At 36.9% G+C, this 8,367-nt stretch overlaps 1 long non-coding RNA gene across 1 annotated transcript; it reads left to right on the forward strand.

The window, feature by feature from the left end:
• The first annotated feature begins 1,514 nt into the window (after positions 1–1,514).
• LOC148161005 (uncharacterized) lies at positions 1,515–4,243 on the forward strand. Its single transcript, XR_015763864.1, has 2 exons — positions 1,515–2,692; positions 3,518–4,243. It is a non-coding gene; the product is annotated as an uncharacterized LOC148161005 (long non-coding RNA).
• Positions 4,244–8,367: the final 4,124 nt, after the last annotated feature.

An 8,367-nucleotide genomic window follows, 5' to 3' on the forward strand; every position in this document is an offset into this window, starting at 1 on the left:
CTTATTATAGTAACTAAAAACATATTTTTTAGAAAAGGAAAGAAGGAAAAAAACATTTTCCTCCACAGGAGATATTTATTATTAAGTTTAATGCACCTTTTAGTTTAATGTGATGTATAAAATGCAAAAGAAGCACAAAACTACACAGCTAGGGGGTGGAAAGTTAATTAATGCTGATGAATTAAAATTATTTTAATTATATTCATGGTGAAATAAAAGGTGTTCATAGCATGAGACCAATCTTAAAAAACGCACCTTCATCTGTGACATCACAATAAAATAAAGTATCTTAAGCAAAAAAAAAAATAATAATAATTAACCTCCGAGAATAAAGCATGGGTTAATGAAATACACATAATTTTTGTTGTATTGATATGTATGCAAGGATGTCTTGTATGTCTGTATTTTATTGGTGAAACCATAGACATTAATACATAGACGCCTCATGGAGCGGGTCAGCCCGTTGCAGCGATACGTAATCGCGTCCGCCATATTGAATGTGGCATCTCTGCCAGTAAGCTAATACAAATGAATGGACCGAACTTCAGAAAATGCCATTCCACAAAGTATTTTTAGCTAATGTTCATCATCGACCCACTCACATATAAACGTGAATATATTTGGAAATTAAACAATCACCAAAGACAACATTTATGACTTTTCATTATATTTTAATTGTAATTTCTGAATAAAGAAAATGTGAACCTATAATAAAATTGATTTTGATAAATCGTTTTTATATATACAGTAATCAACATTTATGAACATATGCACACACACAGACGTCAATATATTAAATAATAATATATATATATATGTGTGTGTGTGTGTGTGTGTATGCATATTTACTGAATGTGTTATATGTGCCAGTAAGGTAATACAAGTGAATGGGCTGAACTTGATAAAACAAAGTATTTTAAGTTAATACCTGCCATTGACACATTTTCTCACACACATTAATACATTTGGCAATCAAAGAAATTGCTAAAGTGCGTTTCTAACTTTAAAGAGCACAATTAAATTAAAGAGCACAATGTTTTATTTGATAGAAACTATTCTGAAAATTTTTATAATGACATTGATGAACAGACACACTTTTACAGAGTTTTATTGAAGAATATATTTACATAATTCCATAGTTTAATGTACATTTAACATTTCAAGACAACAAATAATTTTCCTGTATTTATTTTTTTTACGTTATTGAGAAATGACTTTTGATTTATAAATCAGTCATTGTCAAACATTAAACTACATATATTTCTTACTTTTTTCCAGAGAATTTACAGTATGTCAACTCTGCTATTGACAGCAAAGAGTGAAAATAATTCCAACAGAGTAAATTATTTTTTATTTCATTATATAAGCTACATTAATACAATAATACTTCAGATTGAGATATTTAAAAATACACAAAAAGTGAAAGAATAAAATATTTATTTATTATACTGGGAACACTGGCCACAGGCCTCAGTCTGCTGGTCACACTGGGAGAACTCAATGACTTCTGAGACGTCCTGGTTCACAGGCTAAAGCCAAGGATAAAAGAGAAAATATCCAAAAGTGTAATAGAAAATACATACAATACGTTTCGTATATGTTTCCTTCACATTCATAACAAGACATTTTCAGCATGTTGGGCTCTGACTCGTAGCATCTTTATAGCTAAATACCGACATGGTGAAGCTGAGCTGGAAACGGACTGAAGAACAGCAGCTCCAGCTCTGATCCTGACTGATCTTTCCTCACTAAATCCTCTGGTTTCTAATGAACTTCAATAACAGCGGTTTTTCATCACCTCTCTCATTAGAAAACAGTATGAAAACATTAGCTGCTAAGCTAACAATCAGCGGTTATTTCGGGCCAATTTAGCAACATAGGAAATATTTTTCGGTTGTTTAAAAGCGAATTTCTGGCTGCAAAGTCAAGTAATTCTGATCTTTCATCCTTACCTGGGGAAGGTAATCCTAATGAATCCAGTTTGTTTCGTAAAATGGTTGAAACAAGTCCTCACAGCACAGGACTTAAGGAGTTTCGATCGCTCTGTTGCCACATACAAGATGACGGACGCAGTTACGTACGGCTCAGCGCTCCATGAGGCGTCTACGTATTGATGTCTATAGGTGAAAGTCCAACGAAGTAAAAAAAAAGATCTGGGTCACAACTTTTACCGGAACTGATAAAAGGAACAAGGGACACTGGATTAGAGAGAGAAGTGGGTGTGGCAGCACGCTGGAAAAGGACGCCGAGCGACGGACTGGGGAGCTCGAAAGATTAGTCCGGACATACCTGATTGTTGGAATAAATGCGTTGCCAGATCAACTACTGAAGGAATCAAAAGTCTTCTGGAGGCAAGATAAAGCCACACGGGGCGAGGACTGGACCTGATGCGCTCACGTTCCAGGCCTGACAAAGGGAACCACCCGGGTACACAGACGCCGCCCCGGTGAGACCCTTCCATGGTTTTTTTTTTTTTTTTTTTGTGCACGAAGACTGATACATTTTTTGGGCCCCAACGTTGTTTTTTTGCGAGATGGAACTTTATTTTTGATCGCCCAATTTTCGATGGACTATTATTATTGATGAAATATTTTTTTTTGTTTTGATTCATAGGCTGGGCTATAGATTTGAATGTGGGGTTGCTTAATTGTAAAAAAATTCGAGAGTGATTGATATAATACCATGATTCCAGGTGTAAGTGAGTTTGTTCTAAAGTTGAAGGACTGTTAGGCGCTGTTCAGGTTTGTCACCGCTCTCAACCTGGAGTGTCGGCCAGAACACCACTCAGGCCAGGATTCAGCTCAGGACCAGTTTTGGATGAGGTGCAGCAGGAGTTTAATGAAGACACGAGGCAGGATCCTTTAACTGTTCTGTATTCCAAACTGTATCACAGATAATCCACTGAACATGGATGGGCATAAATGTGTCTACATGAAGGTGTGTGTGTGGTTTCCTAGAATAAACAAAAATACAGAAAATAAGTTCAAGGTGTCCTATCATTACACCTTGCCATTATACCTTAGATAAACTAAGAAGGAAACCTCTAAGTCAATATTACTAAGCAAACTAAGGCAAGTTAACTCCACAGTTAACTAATAACCATGTCTCTGCTCCACTGAGAATAGATATGCATGTGCGACACAATGCTCTACAATACACACGTAGCATATAGCTCGGACTTAGCAACAGGTGAAATAATAGCAAACAAATAAACTTCAAATCACTCATTTAGCTGCAGTAAACACTCAAATATTACAACTTACTCATCAATGACGCACACTCTTAAGGAGAACACATATCTTGTGGTCTTTCCCACGTGTTAGCACAGCGGCTCGGTTACCCAAACTTCCCCACCAGATACCAGCAACGTTGGCTACGGCAAGGTGTTGACGTCATCACTGCCCTAACTACGGTATCCCTTAAGGGACAAAAGTAACGCTGAACAGAAAACACATAATACAAAGAGTAATACTCAACACCAAACTTAAACTATACATAAGGGTCTTTTGAACACCAGGAAACAGATGACTGGTTATTAAACGTAGCGGGCAACTCTTAGCCGCATCAGTGAGCTGACGTGTCTTATCCTTCTTTTTATTTCAATCAAATCATTTTTCTAGCTTTGATTAGGGAAAGCAGCAATCATACTTATTTCTAAATTTGTATAAAAAAACAAGTCAAAGAACTCTCTTGGGCGTGTACATTTCTAGTTCATACTAAGATTTGTTACTCACAATTTTTAGAACCCGTGATAAAACTCTACAAAAATTCTGAAAATAAGATCATTCTTTGTTTTTAAAGTGCTGGTTTTCCGAAAGTAATTTTGAGGCTTTTAAACACCTCTCCATTGTGGTACCTTGACACTGGAAACCACCCATATTTGCAATCAATTGTACTATCCTATAAACAAAACATGACTAAGTGTACATCAGTTTTCTTATGGGTGATTTCCATCAACTGATGACAGTACAATATGGATTTCCACAATACAGTCTGTAATAGCAAAAAAAAAAAAAATCAACAGCAAATGTTTCAAACAATTTCTATCCCACCAAGCAAATTTTACTTAAAATGACACAAAATACGAGGGATGTCCACTGATTTCTAGAGCTGATTAAACACTGATTGGGATTGATTAAATGTTTTTGTTAGGAGTAAATTTGGATGAGAGAGATGGGATAAAAAGGTCAAACTTTTCAAAGTTTCTTAAATATCAATAGAAAACATAGATATGGATTTCAAATTTGAAGAAATGCTTCTGAATCATGGTTATTTTCCCCCCCACATTCTTTTCCAAAAGTACAGAAAAAAGTTAAAGAATATGTTGTTACTGGATTCCTCTCCTAGCCCTTTATGAAAGTGTAGTTATTAGTACAGATACAGACTACAATTTATAATTCTTACATTTTATTTGTTATATGATGTAAAAAAAATGTGTCCAATTACCTGTGGGACTCTCTCAAGCTGCTTTTGGGGATTTAATTCTCTGCTTGACAAATTTTGTATTTGATCATCATTTAAATCATTCCTGGCTTCTGGAAAGTATTTGATGTGTTTTTAAATCTGACAGAATCAAACCAAAAAGTAAAAATGTGTTAAAGCCAAGGTCCGATTCATTCTTTCAAACCACAAATATCTTGGCTTTTTAAAATTATTTAGAACAGGGGTGTCCAAAGTTGGTCCTCGAGGGCCGGCATCCTGCATGTTTTAGTTCTCTCCCTGGTTTTACACACCTGCATTAAATGATGGCTTATTAGAAGGCCTAAGCAGAACATTGACTTGCTGAGGAGATTGTTACTACCACTAGGGAGAGAACTAAAACATGCAGGATGCCGGCCCTCGACTTTGGACACCCCTGATTTAGAATAATGATCAGAGTAGATGATAGTGACATTCAATCCATCACTCGGCTTTCCTCACTTTTTACCAAATCAAGCCGTGTTAAAACTGGGCAGCAATGACTCCTACTTCACCTCAATAGAAAAAAACACTGAATCATATCAGACATGTCCTGCAGGTATTTCAGGGGCCAAGGTAGGCCTTTTGAAGTGTGAAATTTGAACAGGAGTTGCAATTGTATCAGTAGTAGGTGAGAACATAGCCTCCAGGTGTTAAGACAGCGAGCCTAGCACTGAGAGTTTAAGTACTCTGCAAAATGAAAAAGGTCTATAGGATATGTTGTGCTCTGCAGTTAGAACCATGAGAGTGTGGTAGCAGACTCAGTCTGACTGCCTTGGCTCATATGGGTCACATTATTCTTCTGCATCATCCTAACTCCTGGGTAATAAAAGTGTCGCAGGAATGTCTTTCACTCACAGAAGCAGTTACAAAAGAACGACGTACAGTCCCCTCCACACAGTTATTGACACGCCTGGTAAAATGTGTCAAAGGCTTGGAAATCATTTCAGCTTTTATTGCAGAAACATAATCTTTTTTAAACATTTTTTTTTTTAAAACTCAACCATTAATTAGACTGCATTTATACAATGGGGAAAATAAAACATTAAAAAATAAGTGTCTCAGCACAATCAAAGGTGCCACATTTATTAGGACAAAGACGTACAATTAAAAATGATAAATACTGTTATGAAGCACAGGCAGCTGCATGAGTTAGTGTAACAGGCTGCAAATGGTTGAACTTGACACGTAGAAAGAAAAGCCTCTGAGCTATCATCTTTCCAGTCTGTGTGCAACGTGGAGCTCACTGCACCGCTCAAAAAAAATAATTAAATTAATGTTTTATTTTTTTATTTAGTCTTTACCTGATGAGGAATATCAAAGAGAAGTAGGATTGCGATGCCAGTATTAAGGTATACGGAAGTTTTAAAATGTCATGGTTTCAAAATAACCCAAATTTTCCGTCATGCTTTCTTTGGTTTATACTCCTATAAATAAGAAGCTAAATAAAGTGTTAGAGAGACCAGCAGGTCCTCTGACTGCATTTAGTATTTGGAGGTCCCAATCCTTCTTTATCTTCAAATGTAGGCTAAAGAAGTCAGGGTTCCCCCACCAGTAACAGTGCCAGTAAAGCCGGATTAAGCTAGGGTTACAGTTGATGCTTAGAACTGGGTGGAGGCAGTGCCATCCCATTGACCTCACACCTCTATTACTTATAAATTATGAATAAATTATGATGCCTGCTTGTGAACCTTCAACATTTCTGTAAATTTCTGTAACTGGGGCAGTTCACCAGAGGTGATATGTTCCTGCTCCACCACAGAGCTACATGTGACGCTGGAAAGTAGAATTTTAATGTAAAATTGTATTGTGATACTTATTGAAACCTTTCAACAAAGTAAAAATATATAAGGATATTTTTTACCCATATTTCCCAGCTCTATGTATAACACACTGCAACTTAAATTCCAATTCCAGCATTCAGTTTTCTGGTAATCTGTGGAACCTACAGGTACTTTAACACAACTGTTGTATCAGCGTTTTAATGTTAATATTTTGTACAATGTTATAAAATGTGCATGCAAATGTAGAAATTGAAATCTGTGATAGTAAACGTACATTTCACTAATGTGAAAAGCAAATGGGCTAAACTAAACGCATCTAAGCATCAGCTTTCATATATTTTCTCTACTGTGTCAAATAGAAGACAGGTAAGCAACAAGTAGACATACATGCTGTTGCGCCACTGTAGTGCTGCTAAAATGCTGCCTCATTGTGTTAGTTTGGGTTTTGTTTAGCACCTTAAAAACTCACCAAATAATGAAGTGATAATTGAGCCCTATGGAAACATTAACTCCTGCTCTGCCTCACCATACCTGCTACATGTTTTTTTTCTAACTACTTCCTGTTCCTCACACAACTTATATAAAGTGACAATAGGTTTCTGACTTGGCAGCTGAAGAAAATAATACACATTTCTCCATCCTCTCTCTGTATTTCTGGTTGCCTGTGTCTGCCTCCCTTTGGGCTTGGATCTGCAACTCTGTGGCATTGTTTTAGAGAGCTGCATGTCTTGGCTTGTGTTTTTTATTTATTTATTTATTTTTATTGGCATTCTGAGGCAAGGGTGCTCTGACGATGACACTTAGCTGTCAGCATGCAGCATTAATGAGCACCATAACATGCAAAGAGACACTCACCTCATTTCTTGGGCTTCTGCAGTATCCTCTGGAGAGATCAGCAAAGAATCATTTTTTCCTCTCCATTTACTTTTTGTGTACACAGCAAAAACTACTCTGTAAAATCTTAATTTTTTTATATCTGGTTTTCAGATTGCTTTCATCTGTCACTTTTTCTTTTTTTTTTGCTTCTCATTCTCCTTTCATTTAAACTTTGTCTGTTTGCTGTATATGTGGTGTCAGCATGATATGTGTTAGCTGGCTGTGAATCCTGCAGACACACATCTGACAACTCTATTAATACAAATGCACACAGGAGAAGGCTGGTGTTACCAGTGCATTTGTGCATTTGTCTGTGGTGCGTGTGTGCGTGTGCAGACAGATGCGTGTGCGTGCGTGCGTGCGTGCGTGCGTGCGTGCGTGCGTGCGTGTGTGTGTGTGTGTGTGTGTGTGTGTGTGTGTGTGTGTGTGAGTGTGAGCTCAGCCCTCAGTCAATCCCTCTGCTCTCAAGGTCTCTGCAGAGATTTGTCTAAAAGGCTTAAAACACACAGATCTCCAGTCACAGAAAGATCATACACACACTCAGGCGCCTTCTCTCTGACACTATTGGGAGTTGACTGACAGATTTAATAGGTGAACAAGCTGTAATCTGAGAGAATCCATTCAATGATGGATTACACTCTAATCTCTGGATGGAATAGCCTTTCATCTCTTCCTGTCTCTGAGTTCATCTCTATATATTCTGTCCTATGACTCCATCTATCATTTTTCATTCATTTTCTCCGTTTTATTTTACAGTTTTTCAGATATAGAATTCCACACACCCTCACACAGCTGTGTCAGTGTGTTGCTGTCAATCAGCAATGATTACACTGATGAGAGAGCATTGTAATGTTGCAGGGCTTTGCAACCTCTTTTGTGTTGAATTTTTGACCACAACTAAGAACAAGGACATGCAGTTACTTACAAAATGCTTAAAGGTTTTTTTCCCTTCCTGTCATCACTTGGTAGTTTATTTTAACTGCTCACTCTTTCTTTAAAATATTTTCTAAAGGTACAACTTGACACAAGTTTTCCAGAATGATAACCTGAGATCTCTAAATAAAAATGTACAGATGAGCCTACATATATTGATACCCCTGGCAGAGTTTGATGGGTTTTTTTCCCTTCAATCAACAGAAAATGAAGCAGGCATTTCTCAACACATAATAAACAAAGCGAAGGAAATGTCATTTTTTAAATCTCCTATTTGCATTTCACTTAAAACTGCCAGCCAGACATGATCTCTACC

This window comes from Poecilia mexicana, unplaced genomic scaffold (assembly GCF_051168715.1).
Source record: "Poecilia mexicana isolate PSO_F unplaced genomic scaffold, ASM5116871v1 scaffold_1, whole genome shotgun sequence".
NCBI lineage: Eukaryota > Metazoa > Chordata > Actinopteri > Cyprinodontiformes > Poeciliidae > Poecilia > Poecilia mexicana.